The sequence below is a fragment of the Canis aureus genome, chromosome 20, assembly GCF_053574225.1.
Source record: "Canis aureus isolate CA01 chromosome 20, VMU_Caureus_v.1.0, whole genome shotgun sequence".
NCBI classification, from domain to species: domain Eukaryota; kingdom Metazoa; phylum Chordata; class Mammalia; order Carnivora; family Canidae; genus Canis; species Canis aureus.
This window is the reverse complement of record NC_135630.1, coordinates 15,526,532-15,544,454: the sequence shown is the minus strand read 5'-3', so window position 1 is coordinate 15,544,454 and position 17,923 is coordinate 15,526,532. Positions and strand designations below refer to the sequence as shown.

Genomic DNA, 17,923 nt, shown 5'->3' with positions numbered 1-17,923 from the left:
TTATTTTTCTAAAAGCTATTTTCAAAAACATCGACATTCTTTTAAAGTCTCTCGTTTATATACTCACAAGAATGTTGATATTTATAATCAAATTGTAAATAATGAATTTACTATTTAGGGATAGTTTGGTTTAGTTACTCTTAAACCTCTAATACTTGGCATTAATCTGTGACAATGAATATTTAGAATTTATAAAGTTTTTCATCTCAAAATTATTTTTACTTGCTGATTTACTTTTTGTTCTGTAAATAGGTTAATATTTCTGAAATGTATTCTTTGCAAAAATTCATATTGAACTCAAAAAACCTCTTTTTGTTATTTGGAAAGGTATACAAAATGTCTACCATGATAATAACTTGAAACTCTGCAAGCTAATGATTGAATTTTATGAATGTTATCCTTACTAAACTCCACTACTAGGAACCACCTAGAGCTTGCCTATGTTAAAAACATGAAATCAGATGAAAAGATATTTGTTATTCTATTAATCAGATGCCTGTGAATTAGCATCCATTCAGATGCTGAGAAGATTCTGTTAGGTGGAAGAGAAAAATGTGAGCAAGTGCTAGCACAGTGATTGATACCTTGTTAATTGATTTCACTTTCTTTGTGACTGACAGGCTAATAGCTAAATAGCTAAAATAAAATACAATAAGCACTTTCACAGAGTTCAGGAATAGGTTTAAAAGGCAGTTTTCATTGGAAGTTTCTGTACTTATTGCTATAGAGAAAAAGAAAAAAAAAATCTCAATGAAAGACCACTATACTCTTATATAAAAGAATTGGAGAAAAAATGGTAAAAAACCAAGACCCCTAAAACATATGATTTACTAAGTTATCCTATAGGAATGAAACATTAGGCAATATTACTGAGACCTCTTTTTCAAATTTTTTTTTTTTTTTTTTTTACAATATTCAAGCTGGTGAATTCATGCTTCGTCTTTCATGAGTTATTTTTATTTGATTTACTTTCTAAAGTCTTATGAAGTGTCTTGCCCAGAAATTTTCTTATAGTTGCTTTCCTTTTATTACAATACCAATTTTTCTGAAGTATTGGCGGTATACTGATAGGTGAAAGCATACATAATAATGTGAGAATGTCTAAGGTCTTACATATGAAGAATTTGTGGCAAGGGGATTATTTAGTATTTCTAAGGAAGAAACAACAAGAAGATAGCAGAAGATAACAATATGTAGCCATTTATGATTAATTTCACAAGACAAATATTTATCAATCCTTTATTCAAAGTCTAAATAATATTGCTTAGAATGCAAGGGAATCTATGTAGACTCAGTGTCACCAAAACACATATGATTTTTTTTAAGATTTTATTTATTTATGCATGAAAGACATAGAGAGAGAGAGAGAGGCAGAGACACACGCAGAGGGAGAAGCAGGCTCCATGCAGGGAGCCCCACATGGGACTCAATCTTGGGTCTCCAGAATCACTCCCTGGGCTGAAGGCAGCGCTAAACCGCTGAGCCACCAGGGCTGCCCTTTATGATCTAATTGAACAGTTAGAACAAATATAATAACACTTCTTTATACAGCAATTATACAAATTAAACTCCTTAAGCTTACCAAGAAAAAGAAACAGGGAAGGAAGGAAGGAAAAAAAAGGAGGGAGGGACAAAAGGAAAAAGAAAAGAAATCAGGAAAGAAGGAAAGAAGAGATGAAAAAATAACAGAGCAATATTTAAAAGTGGTGGGTTATTTCAACCTCCCAATTCATTTATAAATATGTGCTCCTTTAAGAAATAAAATAGAAAAACTAATTGAATGTCATGGGCAGGGAGGGGGGTGAAGGAAAAGTAAAACAAAACAAAACCATGACTAATTGATAATTACAGGAAGTGGTAAAATTATATAAAAATACACTTTATTTGGAAAACAGTTTTGGGGTTCTTTAGGAATATATTGACTATACTCAAGACTTAGTTTCTACCTTAGAAGATGTGATTCTGTGTGTGTGTATGTGTCCAAAAGCATAAAATTAGATTAAAAGATATATAAAAGAGAGACAGACAAGAATCATTACTTAGATTCAGAAAAGGGAAAAGATAATTTTTTAAAGATTTTTTTATTTGTTTGAGAGAGAGAGAGAGAGAGAGAGTGTGTGTGTGTGTGTGTGTGTGAGGGGGAATGGGCAATGGGAGAGAGAAGAAAAAGAATTTTAAGCAGACACCTCATTGAGCACAGAGCCTAATTTGGGGTTCCATCTCATGACCCTGAGATCATGACCTTAGCCAAAATCAAGAGTTGGATGCTTAACTGACTCACCACCCAGGCACCCAAGAAAAGATAATTTATTGTGTTTAATAAAGTTTACAAGACATTGCAGTTTGAGAAGGGCCATAATAAGGCACTATAGTTCAAGCAGACAAATAAGAAAGATAGCTTGAGGTCCTTTGCAGTATAAATACCCAAGAATACTGTGTAAAATATAATAATCATTGTTTAAAATGAGTAGTTGAGTTAAATAACATAGGATAGAAGCAGAAATACCCAAAGGGAAATAAGATATTAATCCTCTGAGCCGGCATGGAATAGAGGAAAGCCAAAAGAAGGGATAGGATTTTTGAGATATACATCCTCTTGGTAGGTTGGTGGTGGATGATGGGAAAACGTGTCAGGGAAATTATCTCAAATATGGAAATAAGAGAAAGAAGAAAGAAGAAAGAAAAGAAAGAAGAAAGAAGGAAGAAGGAAGAAGGAAGGAAGGAAGGAAGGAAGGAAGGAAGGAAGGAAGGAAGAGAAAGAAGAAAGAAAATTGAGCAGCGCATACCTCAATGTCATTTGGGGATTAAGGCCAGCTAGGTTTTTCTAGTGTAATGCACTTAGTTCATTTCGCTGCTTCCTAGTGGTTAAAAATCACAAACTTAATAGAGACTTGTTCCTTTTTTTTTTTTTAAAGATTTTATTTATCCATGAGAGACAGAGAGAGGCAGAGACATGGGCAGAGGGAGAGGCAGGCTTCCTGCAGGGAGCACGATGTGGGACTCCATCCCTGGACTGAAGAATCATGCCCTGAGCTGAAGGCAGACACTCAACCACTGACCTCCCCTCCCCCAGAGTCCCAGGGGACTTGTTCTTTTAATTTTTGTTCTATTGAGACACAAATATTTATACCTAGTTGAAATAAACAACCTCACAGATTCATGACCCTGCTGTAATCCATCAGTTTTATATCTAAGTCAGCCATCATATCCTAACATTCTTTTTTTTAATAACTTCTAAATATGCCAGCTTCTCAGATGTATTTTGTGTCATTTAAATACATTGTACTGGTTGCTTCCTTAATTAATTAGTTAAATAACCTCTTTAAAGTATATTCATTTTCTATTTGTTTGCAAGCCTTGATTTTAATTTTCTAAAAAATTACACTATTAAAAATCAGGGATCAGGTATATTTGACCTCCTGGAGATCCACATACTTAGGGCACTGAAATCAACTGTCCAGACAAATATCTCTGCCCAATATCAAAGGACATGAAACATTTCTACCATTTTTAATTCTTAAGAAAGGAGTTGAGAATTTACCGTTAGTATCCTATGCTTTATTCAATCTCGAATAGGAATTTGTAATTTTCATGTGGTCTAGGAAACTTAAACATGAGAAACTGAAATAAAAATTAGTCTAAAGTCAGTATTTCCCATGAGTTATGTAGCATTATATAAGATGCAATTAAAAATATAAATATATATGTATTATTTTTTTCTGGAGAAATAATCTATCATCCCAAAACACAAGGAATTGCCACAAGGGAAAAAAATTACATCTAAAACTCTATTCAGAATAAATTTACAAACAAAGATTGCAAAACATAAAATTGAAAATAATTTATTGGGCAGCCTGGGTGGCTCAGCGGTTTAGCACGGCCTTCAGCCCAGGGCGGGATCCTGGAGACCCAGGATCGAGTCCCTCGTCGGGCTTCCTGCATGGAGCCTGCTTCTCCCTCTGCCTGTGTCTCTGCCTCTCTCTCTCTCTCTGTCTTTAATGAATAAATAAACAAAATCTTCAAAGAAAATAATTTATCATTAGTGAAAATTAGAAGAAAAACAGCAGGATTATAAGGATTCATGATAATAACTAAATTATCTAAGAGAAATTCGGAAATAGATCTAATATATATTTAAACATAATATTTATATGCTTATATATAATATTATGTTTACACATATATTATATAATGGGTAAATATATAATTACACTTATAACTATATAATGTGTAAATACATTAAAAAGAATAACAAAATTTGGTAAATAAGACATCTAAAAACACAAATTAGTGAATTAAAAAACTGTTAAATACAGATGAAGAAAGAATAAGAAGAGCAAAGATATATTACAGAGAAGTGAATAAAATTACAAAAGATATATTGAGATGTTCTAAAGAACATTTTTGGATATTTCAGGTGCAATTCAAAAGGAGTTTTCAATAAATCATTAAATAAAAGAAGTCCCATTTCAAAATTTTGACAAGTTTTGAACAGTGAAAGAAAATAAATCCAGCGATCCCTGGATGGCTCAGTGGTTTGGTGCCTGCCTTCCGCCCAGGGCATGGTCCTGGAGATCCGCGATCGAGTCCCGCCTCAGGCTCCCTGCATGGAGCCTGCTTCTCTCTCTGTTTCTCTCTCTCTGTGTCTCTCATGAATGAATAGATAAAATCTTTAGAAAAAAAGAAAGAAAATAAATCCAGAACAAGCATCACATCTGTTTAGAGAATCTTAAAGAAAAAGAAAAGGTAGTTCACCATAAAAATAAAGAAATTCAATGCAGTGGAATAAAACTTTAAAGTGCAAAATAATATAATTAAATAGAAAATACTAAATACAGTAGTGCAAGTGAAAAAAAGAAGCAAAAGATACATTTTCGATTATCAAAAGTTTTAAGAAATTACAACTCTTAGGCTTGCTCATGAACTATTATAAAATATAATATTGGAACAATGAAAAAAGAGCTAAAAAGAAAAATATGCAGGAAGAAAGCAGTAATGGTATATATAAGAACTGGTAAATATCAGGGCAAATCTAAATTCTCATTGACTATTAGAAAACTATAATACTAATAATAGTAACAACTTGTAAGGGTAAAATATGTTATAGTGCAAATAACTTAAAAATATGGTTAATAATAATTATTAGGTATTGAATATTTAAAATAAGTTAATAACACATATTGTATATTTAAAATTTGCTAAGATACTAGATCTCAAGTGTTCTTACCACAGGAGGGAAAAAAAAGGTAAACATGAAGTGAAAGGTAGGTTAATTAGATTTGATTGTGGTATGGTAATCATGTCACAGTGTATACATATATCAAAGTGTCGTACAGTTACACAGAGAAGAAGAGAAGGCCATGTGAGGATAGAAGCAGAGTTTGGGGTTAAGCAGTCCCAATCCAAACAATGCCTTGTGGCCATTTGAAATTAGAAGAAGCAGAGATATACCTCTAGAGCTTCTGGAAAGATAGTTACCTAACTACACCTTAATTTTGACTTCAGACCTCCAGAATAGTGAGAAAATATGTTTCTGTTGCTTTAAGCTACCAAGTCTGTGGTGAGTTGTTGGCAGCCCTCATAAACTTATATGCTGGGACTGAGTAGATAGTCAATAAACACTGATTATAAATCCATAGTAATTATACAGGGTGACATTGACTCAGAGATGAAGAATTTGGCCATCGAAGCATAACGGAGAAATCATAAATAGATACAAGACTTTGATATCTCTTTTTAAAAGATTTTATTATTTATTTATTTATTTATTTATTTATTTTATTTATTCATTCATTCATTCATTCATTCATTCGAGACACAGAAAGAGAGAGAGAGAGAGACAGACAAAGAAAGAGACAGAGAGAGGGACAGAGACCTAGACATAGGGAGAAGCAGGCCCCATGCAAGGAAACTGATGTGAGACTCGATCCTGGATCCTGGGATCACACTCTGAACCAAAGGCCGACAGTCAACTGCTGAGTCACCCAGGCATCCCAAGACTTATGTATATATTTCTTATCAACTAGGAAAATTGCTATTAAAAATAGTTAATGTAAATCCCAACATCATACTAACTCCAAATGTGAAAAACATATTGTTCCAGTTTTAATGAAAATATAAAAGATATTTTATCTAATGAAATTGAGTTTTTAAACTAATCACATTGTCATTCTTACTTTACCATTCAGTGCTTGAGAAAGACTCCCCTGGTTGGTGAGCCATGAGAGAACAAGAACTCAAACGTTTATATGGTGGGAAAATAAATTTATATAACTATTTTGATAAGCAACTTGGCAATACCTAGAAGGATTGAAGATTTGCACATACCCAAAGTTTCAAAACCCCCTGCCTGCTGTTTGTCTATCCTACAGAAACTCTAGCAGGTATGAGCAAGAAGATCATGAATATCCATTACAGCACTGTTTTTAATATTATTATTAAATATTATTAAAATTGTTCTTAAACATTTCTTAATATGAAAATGCTTTCTATAATTTATTTGATGAAATCCCATAGAGAATCTTAACAAAAGTAAATATTCAAGTGTGATCAGGACGGGGTCTCAAAAATATAATAGTGAGATTAGAAAGTCCATTTCAAGTGATACATAGAAAACCATATTTATTTTAATTTTGAAGATATAAACAACATTGTGTGTTATATATAAACATTCTCTATATCTGTATCTTTATAAATGTTGTGCTGTTAAAAGTACAAAAATATGCAAGTAAACTTCAAATTGAAGCTATTAGTTATCTCTGGTAATGTTTCTTATAGTAAAATCTTGCTTATGGTTATATAGCTGTACCAAAAGGTGTTTTTTTTTTCTTTTCTGTCACATTTGAAATATTTCATATTTGGAAGTGGAAATTTTTAATAATATATTGGTTTGCAAAAGGAAGAATAGATGGCTGGCATATTTTGTTATGCATTAATGCACTACTGAAGTAATCATCTATTCTATTCTGTTAAAATTCATCTATTCTATTCTGTTATAACTCACTAAATTTAGTTCTATAGTCAGGTAAAAGATTCAATGTTGTAAAGTTAACTCATTTTAAAATAAAGATGTATTTAGAAAATAAAATAAAATTCAAAGTCATTGAAGGTTTGTGAACAGAATCATAATTTGTAATGTAATTGAGAGAATCGTGTAAGATCAAGTGGAACAGGTATGTTTAGAAGGAAGGAGGACAAAATTACTGCAATTTTGATATTTGAGGTGACACATGATGGTACTGGAAAACAAAGAAACCTCATGAAAAATAATATGTAAAAGAGACATAAATAATTCATCAATTGACTCAATGTATCTGATACATGGAAACCATGGTAATAACAATGGTTGACATGGGGAAGACAGGGACGCAGAACTTTTTGAATATAGACTTAATAAGTTCTGCTTTGATATCTTTAAAGGGAATTTCCATTTTCAAATAAAGTATATTTGAGAAAAATATATAAAGTTACTATGGAATTGTCAAAAATGAGAATTGAAGTATGAAAATAGATGTGGGTAGAAAGAAAGAACTTTTAGAGATACAAAATGCCTTCTTCCTGATAGTATTCTCTCTTCTTAAACTCCAAGATTACTTCTGAAACATAGAAGGAACAAATGCTATCAGTGTATCAAACTATAATTTTTCAGTAATTAAATTACTATACTTCCATGAGGTAACAGGGTGACAGGAAATGAGGAGGGCACTTGATGGGATGAGCACTGGGTGTTATAGTACATGTTGTCAAATTGAATTTAAATTTTAAAATGATAAATAAATAAATAAATAAATAAATAAATAAATAATGAATAAATATATAATTACTATACTTCCTTTATATATCTTTCAGGACTTGTTCCAATGGTTCTCATTGATACCCTGACACTCAACTTCTTTTTGTATGGCACAAAATTGTGGGGATGTAGGGATGGGCAGGGGGTTGAGGTTTAAAAACCATCCATATAACAACAATCAGGGAGTTTAATTGAAATAAGAATTATTCTGTTTTAGCTTCCATTCTTCCTTAGAAGCTCTAATATCTTCAATTAACATGAAAACAAATTTTCTTAACATTGTAAAATGAATTACAAATAGAAAAAAACACTGTGAAATACTGCAAAAATTAAATGATTATTTGATTTAGTGGATATAACTCACTAAATTTAGTTCTATAGTCAGGTAAAAGATTCAATGTTGTAAAGTTAACTCATTTTAAAATAAAGATGTATTTAGAAAAATCCTTTTTTTTATCTTATTGAAAGACTTTGAAGAAAAATTCTATGGTGATGTAAAATCATTATACAAAGCAACTATATTTTCACATATTGTGGCAATGATTATCACCTTCAAAACAATAACTATTGGGGCCCCTGGGTGGCTCAGTTGGTTAAGCCTCCGACTTTTTTTTTTTTTTTTTTTTTTTAATGTATGATAGTCACAGAGAGAGAGAGAGGCAGAGACACAGGCAGAGGGAGAAGCAGGCTCCATGCACCGGGAGCCCGACGTGGGATTCGATCCCGGGTCTCCAGGATCGCGCCCTGGGCCAAAGGCAGGCGCCAAACCGCTGCGCCACCCAGGGATCCCAAGCCTCTGACTCTTGATTTTAACTCACTCATGCCCTCAGGATCCTGAGACTGAGCTCCACGTTGGGCTCTGTGCTGGGTGTCAAGTCTGCTTAAGATCCTCTCTCTTCCTCTCCTTCTGCCCCCTACCTAAAACAAGCAACCAAACAAAAACAATAACTATTTCCACTGCCACATCAATTTTATGATTGGTATCCTAATTTAATTTAAGGAAAGTTTATGAGCTAGAAGTCCCTGGATAAATAAAGGCGTACAGATGATGAGAATTTTTCTAAATCTGTAGATAAAAAGTTATAATTAAAGAATTCAGATTTTTAAAAATCTCAATTTTGGCTTATTGGGAAAAATAAAAACTGGTTATATATGTCCTCAGCCTCATAGGGCAGGAAAAAATATTAAATATAGGTATACTTTGTAGATAGGACAAATGCACTTTAATGAATCACAATTTCTACACTAATAAAATATATGCGTATTCATTATACCTCCCAATGCAAGTGACAATACTTCAAGATCATCTTTATTCTTTCTTTCTTCCTTCCTTTCTTTCTTTCTTTCTTTCTTTCTTTCTTTCTTTCTTTCTTTCTTTCTTTCTTTCCTTTCTCCCTTCCTTCCTTCCTTCCTTCCTTCCTTCCTTCCTTCCTTCCTTCCTTCCTTCCTTCTTTCTTTCTTTCTTTCTTTCTTTCTTTCTTTCTTTCTTTCTTTCTTTCTTTCTTTCTTTCTTCTTTCTTTCTTCTATTTTTAAGTGAGTGCCATGCCTGGTATAGGGTTTGAACTCACAACCCTGAGATCAAAACCTGAGCTAAGATCAAGAATCAGATGCTTAACCGACTGAGCCACCCAGGTGCCCCAAAATGCAATGTACTGTAAAATAACTGATGAGGATTATTTCTGAGAGACAAGACTTAATGGAGAAAAAAATGAGAAAGAGTATAAATATCAGAGTATGGAGGAGAGTAAAAAGCCAATACTCCAGGGAAGAATACAAACAATAAAAAACATACATATATTGTATTTTCCATCATTTGATATAATGTTATGGTCATAAAATACAGCTTCAGAGTTCTTCACTTTAATTTCACAGAAAGATGGGGTCCAAGATCCCTGACTTTGAATCTGGGAGGACCCATGACTCCTTAAAGTACTACAGTATCAAAGGAGCAAATACTATATCACCTTTGAGGGCTGATCAGAATGTGCTTTGTGACTTCTTCTGGCCCTTTCAGAGCTCTCACTCGTGAGGTGACGCTGAGAGAAACCCAAGCTATCTGGAAAGACCTCGTATATGTCTGACCGACAGACCTAGATCATGTCTGGTTTCAAACGTTCCAAGCCACGTGCCAGATATATGAGTAAAGAAGCAATCTTGGAGTGGACTTTTCAGTTCCAGCTGTCCCACCCCCAGCTATCTGAGCCACCTCCAGGTGCATATGCCTCCCCTCGTGAGACCCTTTTATTGAGACAGACAAGAGCCATCCCCATTGTGCCTTTTTCTGAATTCCTCACCTATAGAATCTGTGGTTATGATAAAAGCCTCCTGGTTTATTCCAATCAGCTTAAGATGGATTTATTACTCAGCAATATTACTGGAATAGAAAACCTTTTCATTATTCCCTACAAGTCTCTACATAATCTGGCATCTGCTTATCTCTTCAATATTTCTTCCAATTTCTTTCTCAATCCTTATAGTGGAATTAATTGAGTTTTGTTTTCTGATCCACCAACAGACCAGTGCTTTTTACACATTAGATTAACTGCACTATTAATTTTTTAAAAAAGAATGTTATTCTCATGAGATTTTTACAAAGCTGGTAAATTATTTTCCCCCAAATACCCTTATCTGCAAATATCACCCACTAGATTACATTTCATGATCCCCTTTTCGTAATCACTTCGTCTTCCTCTCCTCCTCCACTTAGTCGTTTCTGGCATATTTATCATATTTAAAGAAGAGGTCAAAATCTACAGTTATCTATTTATTTACTAGCTCTGATCTGCTTCCACTTACTTTCATGCAATCAAAGAGTTCCAGGTTATTCAGTTTACCACATTATTCTAGTGGCTTAAATATCATCTTGCTCATACCAGTCACTTAATAAATATTTAATTTTATTAAATTATTCATTTAATAAATAAATACATTCAATATTTATTGAATGAACAGAACTCTGTACTCAATCTAATATCATCTTCAGACTGAATATGTAAGTATTAGTATTAGTTTCAGTTAGAATAAAGTTCAGCCATAAGTAACATAAGAATGCATATATAAGTACCTTAACATACAAAGGGTTTATTTTCTCCTATGAAAGAAGCAGGAGAACGTAGTTTAGAACTGGGAGAAAAACAGTGGACCTGTGACATTGAAGGATCGAGTTGTAGCCACACAATGACACACACAATGACATTATTAGCGTGTCCTTAGAGTGAGGTGTCATATACAGTTGCATTTCTGTAGCACCTTGAGGCATTATGTCCACATTCAATGCAAGAAATGAGGAAACACTGAAGTAGCAAAGGACAAAGGACCAAAGACATACAAGTCAAGTTGGTGCTGTTTTAAGGCTTTCCTGGAAACTTCACTTTGTGACATCCACTAACATGCCACCTGTTCTAAACGGCCACATCCACCAACACGTGAATATTTTAGCTTACTAGATGAAAAACTGGACAAGAGAAAAGTTTATGAATAGCTTTTGTTTAGCCCATCATATAGCCCATCATATATCAATAGTGCCTGACAAGAGATTGCCATTGTTTTATGTATCGAATAATGAACATGCAAGGTGGCTAATTAATTCACTTTTCACAGTTACAGTAAAAAAAAAAAAAGAATATATATGTGTGTGTTTGCCTGTGAAAAATTGACCATTTCTTCTGACTGGATTGTAAAAGCCAAGTCAGCCTTCACATCTAGGAAATGTTAGTAGTGATAGTAATAGCCATGGTTTACTGACTTTTTCCTATGTAGCGATTACTATATAAACTTATTTCTGTTCAAGATGTCATTTAATCTACCCCTCTAGAGTCTATATTAATATCTCTACTTTATTAATGAGGAAACCAAATGAGGTTCAAAAATTTGCTCTTAATTTTACACAGTTAATCAGCAACACAGTTGGAATTTGATTCCAGACTCATGGAATGACAAAGTCCTTTATGTTAAATGTAAACCTTAACCAACAGGAAGGGGTGCACAACCATGGCTGGTTGCCATGGCAAAAGAATGCCAGAGAAAACAGGCAAGATACTGAGCTATCCAGCCCTATAAGGAATGGATATTTACCAAGAAAGTGCTTTTCACAACTCCCCTAAAAAATTGCATATATGTATGATCCATTTCATGAAAAATATTTTTACCGTATTTGCCATACATAAAAAAGATCAAATGGACAAGCTGCTAATATTCTGCAAGTGCAATCCTGGGTGGGGGAAAAGATTTCCACTGTTAAATATACTTTTTTTTTAATACTAACTTAAATACAAAGAGATTGCTTTGCCTTCTAACTTAATATGCTCTTTGTGAATCTTCAAGAGGAAGCTAAATTATATAATTCCCCCAAATTTATTAAATGTGAATATCATTTTTGCCTTTCATACTATGCCAAGAAACTAATGCCCCCAAGAAACACTGTATAGAACAGTTGTGTTTTGAGATCATTAACAACATGTTCTTGATTTTTCAGAAGCTATTCTTGGTTCATAATCCTTTATGGACTTTATGGGCTTTTATGGAATTTTTTACAACATTGGTGCTTCTAACCATAAATGAGCAGAATGCTTTTGAGGACCAAAAAGTAAACTCTTGGAGAATTTGACCTAGAGACCATGATCACAAATTTGAGCTACTTCTCTGTATTTGCCAGGGAGCACCATAGAAGTTAAAGTATCCAAGTGCTCATATCCTTGAATTTCCTCCTACGTATTCCTGGGTTCTAATACATAGGGTGCTAACTCATACCATTACTTCTGGGGCTTCCAAAGGAATGTTCATAACCCTTTGTCACCCACAGAATTCCAAAGTCCAAAGTAAACTGTACTTATTAGTTCAAGGTCACTTGGGGAAATGTTTAAAACCTGAAGAAGACTGAAGAGTCCACCAAAGCACAGAATCTGTTGTTATTTGGTGGAAATTTTCAAACGAGCCTCATTTATATCTTGAATGCTATTTAAAACCCTGCACAGCTTTTATGTCTTTGTTATTGCCTTTTTTAAAATAAAGATTTTATTTATTTATTTAAACAAAAAGAGAGAGAGCATAAGCAGGGAGAGCAACAGAGGCAGATCCTGGGACACTGGGGTCTTGTCTTGAGCTGAAAGCAGATGCTTAACCAACTGAGGCACCCAGGACCCCTTTTATTATTGTCTTAAATCACATATATCATAATATCATGCAGGGAAAAAAGCATTAAATGAATAAGCTAAATAATAATTATCTGAGAACTTCATAATTATTTTTTAAAGATTTTATTAAAAAATAAAAAAATAAATATCTTATTTACTTATTTGAAAGAGAGAAAGAGAGTGCAAGCAAGATAATACAGGCAGGAAGAGCAGCAGAGGGAGAGCGAGAAGTAGACTCCCCATTGAGCAAGGAGCCAGCCACGAGGCTGGATCCCAAGACCCTGAGATCATGACCTGAGCCAAAGGCAGACATGTAACTGACTGAGCCACCCAGGTGCCCGGAGAATCTCATAATTATATTTAATAATGTAAGAATTTTAAAGTATTTTCTATCAGTTTTTCAAGAATTTTTAAATTAATTATTTTATAATTTAATGAAAGGAAATTTAAAAAATATTTTTTTATTTATTTGAGGGAGAGAGAGAGGGAGAAAGAGCAGGAGCAGATGGAGGGACAGAGGAAGAGGGAGGAGCAGACTCCCCACTGAGTGCAGAACCCACTCCAGGCTCTATTCCAGGACCCTGAGAACATAAGCTCAGCTGGGATCAAGAGTGGGGTGCTCAGCTAACTCAGACACCAAAGTGCCCCAAAAGACATGGATTTTTAAAGGTTCTCTTGAACGTCAAAAATCAATGAAATTTCTAGACATATGATGAATTATTCTTAGAATATATGTGGATAGAGTAAATCTCATTTATTTCATTATTTACAACAGATCTCTCTTCTGAATCTGAATGATCATAAAAGGATATTTTTTTCCAGTTTGCTTTTACTGTTTCAAAATATGATATGCTTGAAATTATGTCTGTCAGTAGGTAGTTTAATAATAATTAAAAAAACTAAAAACTAAATTTTTCATTATTTTATTTTTTTGTTAATTTTAATATGATCATAAAGATTAATCAAGGCAGACTATTACCTAAAGGAGATTAAAGGGGAGATCAGATAATATAGAAATAACTTTTATGGGGAAAAAAGTAGAATGTGAAACCAGAGGACAATTTGCATATAAAATTCCTGAAAAGTAAAGGGAGAACAGAGTATTTCAGTTGGGGGAATTAGGAAAGTTTCTTTGAAAGAACTGACTCTTAAACTAGTTCTTGTATAGACTAAACATAATGAAAAACCAAGCAAAAGATTTGAACAGCCTTCCTAAATTAGAGGAAATACAGATAATGATGAACAGATCAAATAAATCTAATATCACTAATCAGTTAAATGAATTAAAACTAAATACCATTTTTCCCTCTATCAGACTAGCAACATGAAGAATTTTAACAAGGTTTTTGAAGATGTAGAGAAATGAGAAACTATGTGGTATAAATATATAACTGGGAATTGCTTTAGAGTACAATTCTTATGTATTCTACAGTCGATAAATAATAAATATAGGGCTTAGCCTTTCCACTTTGGAAATACGTTGTAGATAATTATGCAAAAATGTCAATTGCAGTATAGCACTGCAATTGGAAGAACTTTAAATATCCATCAGGATAAGAATGGCTAAACAAAAATGGTTTATTCATTATGCAGACTACAATGCTGCCATTTTGTATAATGGTTAATGACTTGGTCTCTGAAAACAGAGCTATCTCGATTTAAATCATTTGTTCCCTGTATCGACCTTGAGCAAAGAACATACTCTTTTCTACCTCTTCTGTAAAATGGAGTAAAAGAATCATTGGTTTCATTGGTTTGTCATGATGATTGAGATAATCCGTGTACCACACTTAAGGCCCAGTGCACGGTAAGCACTCAGATACATATGTCTAATATTTTTAATTTTATTAACCTTAATCTTAGTGTTAACCTCATGATAATATTTCTAAGGTATATTATTGAACAGAAAAAAAAGAACATTTTAAACGGACCCATATCGAGCACATCATTGAGAGCATACTCACAAAAGCTAACTGTGCATATTTTCAATAGGCAAATGTACATGCATTTATAAATGCATTGAATATATTAGGAAAAAATACACACCAGACTGGAAACAATGATCATCCCTGAAAAAGAAATTGGTTTCAGTACTATTCAATGAGGCTTCAACTGTTCTCGAAATGTTTTAATTGACTATAAGGAGAATGTATTATTTATGCAATTAGAAGAATTTACACATTAAATAGTAAGTGGCTGATTGAAACCTGTTAAAACTAATGGGGATGGGCTGCACATGGGTAGTAATGTATTCAGATAATGAGAAATCATGGTCTCCTTCAGATGTGTAGGCAGTTTTAAGTGGTACGGTTCCTTTGGATGAGATAATAATTATTACGTTAAATAACGAGAGGTTATTTCTCAGCACAGAAAAGATACCAGTGTTTCAAAGCTTTCATTGTTAAGTTATCTGCAAAAGCATGTCACCTATCTCTACTCCATTTTATTATTCCAGCTACAGGAGAGCATTCCTCTCTTTACTTACTCTTCAGTGATCTAACGCCAATAACACCAGTCTACTGAAACGACAGACAAATATAACAAAAAGCACATTAAAGAGTCAAACATCACCATGTAATAGATATAAAAACACCTTATTAACATTTTTATAACACTCTCAACTGAAATAAACAGACCACTCTCAATTTTAACATCTGGTTCCCAACAATTCTTATTTGGGTGATAACTTTTTAAAAAACAAATGCTGGGCATCTTTCATCAACTTTTCATCAAGTAACAGCTGTTCCCTTAGAACAAAATGTATGCATGTTGGAAGTGTTACTGATGTTCACTTCTGTTTAGTTCTGTGTGAAAAAGCTTTACATTGGGTGCAATTCAGCAAGACAAATGGCTTCAGATGTTTTGAATGGATGCCATAGCACTACTTTGAAATGCAGTTCCTTGTGATTTTTAGAATATTTCCAGCCACAATTCTTACATTCAAATTTTATATTCAAATTACAGATGTAAGAATACACGTTTCCTCAGGACAAAGGTATTTCTGTTTTCATGTGCTCTTGGGCATCTTTAGGTCATCTATTATATCAATCATTTGTCTTCATAAAGTTGGTTGGGAACAATTACTTACTATATCAAGGCATAGCCAATATTCATGAAAGAAATAAGATATGGTACTTATATTCTTGAATGCATTTCCACTAGATTCCCTTAGGATAATCCTGTTTCAACTTAAGCTATTAAAATTTTTACTGAATTCAAATCACCTCATCGTGCTGGAACATGTGGAGACAAATACCACAGATGTTTGCCGGAAGGTTCAGCATATTTAAAGGCAACTTAATTATAGGACGCTATGAAGTTCTCCCAATTAATTTGGAGCTAAATATTCTACATCTGCTTAGTCTTAAAAAACTTAAAAAAATATTTGCTTTTCACATGATTATATATTTGGTCATGGGTTAAAATTAATGTATGTCACATTATTAAACTGAATTAAAACATATTCTTTGTTTTATAGTGTTTATTATAACTTTAAAAAATATAAGTCTCTGCTAATATATTGTTTTGTCATCTACTTATTTTATGTTGTATTGCATACACTCCTAAAATTTCTTAGAAAAAAGTACTTAGAAACTTCATAGAACTTCTTAAAAATAGCATGGCATCTGAGCAATGAAGTTTGAATGGTGACTTTTTCTCTCATGAGACACAGTTTACTCTCTTGAGTTAGATACTTTAGCGAATGACACAAACTGTGTCTGGATTACTTTTTCATCTTATCACTTTAAACCATTTGACTTTTTGATCTGTCGTTTTTCTCATTTTTTTTTGCACAACAGATATTCCAACATTCACCCACTTTTCAAATTATCTAGCCCACATCTGATTCCTAGCAGATGGACTTTGTCTTCTATATCCCACAGTTATATTACTTGCCACATTTTAAAGTTGACAATTTTAATTTATATAGTCTTTAGCTTTCTCCTTTCATCTCATTAGAAGAGGTGACACAGGAAAATCTTTTCTCCTATGTTCATAAATACATCTCCTTACACTGCCATTAGGATTTCATTGCATTACTTATATTTTCCTCTCTTAGATCTTTTAGTTTTACTTCTCTTTCTAGAGCATGTGGGCAAGATTAAAACTAAAGTAAAATCCCTCTTATGATCAAAGGCAGGTTTAGTAATCCAGGGGGAGGCAAATTACAGCCAATAGGCCAGATCATGGTTGCCACCTGTTTTGTAAATTAATTTTTGTTGGAACACAGCTATGCTGACCTGTTTGCATATGGCCTCTGGCACCTAATCACTACAAAGGCAGAGTTGAGTATTACAGCACAGACAGGATGACCCACAAACCTAAAATATCTCCTATCTTGTCCTTTGCAGAGAATGTTTACTAGCCCTTTTTCCAAGCCAAAGAACTTTAAGTTTCAAGAAACCTCATTTGCATTATTCCTTTCTCACTTAGAGTTTGTGGTTTTACTTTCCCAAAGACCCTCCTCCCTCCTTCCAAAATGAATATGCTCTAGACCCCACCAAATATGGATCCACCCCAGGTCCTGCCATATGATTTTCTCTACCTATTATTCTTTACAATCATAGTCTTTCCCTAGACAGCTAGGCTTCTCAAAAGAAATCTTAAGTATTTACATTCTCATGTGAAGTAGTATTTATCCTTCTAGCCAGTTGGTTCCTCTAGCCTATATACTGTACCTTGGTTACTGAGAGATACTGTCAATTTTTTTTTTTTTTTACCTGACTTGCGATAGCTCATTTCATGAAATTCTGTCGTTTTAATTTTGCAATTTTATGTCCTAGTTCTCCTCATACATTCATAAGTCATATAGGTTATCTTTCTTGTCTACTCTGAGCCATTCCTTTGCAATGACATGATTCCTTGAGATAATACAAAATGATTCAATTGTGAAGTTAGACCTGCATGAATCTGAGATCTTACAGATTATCAAGGTTTACTAGCAATTTCAAGAATTCAAGTAATCATTAGACACTGACCAAACAAGGATTGGTTTAG

General features: G+C 33.4%; 1 long non-coding RNA gene across 3 annotated transcripts in view; it reads left to right on the top strand.

Annotated features, from left to right (window-relative positions):
* LOC144291490 (uncharacterized) overlaps positions 1–17,923 on the top strand; it is a 214,803-nt gene that overhangs the window by 167,667 nt on the left and 29,213 nt on the right. For all 3 annotated transcript variants that reach the window (XR_013358771.1, XR_013358770.1, XR_013358773.1), the window contains exon 3: positions 6,189–6,383. This is a non-coding gene — a long non-coding RNA (uncharacterized LOC144291490). The remainder of the gene's footprint in view (positions 1–6,188; positions 6,384–17,923) is intronic.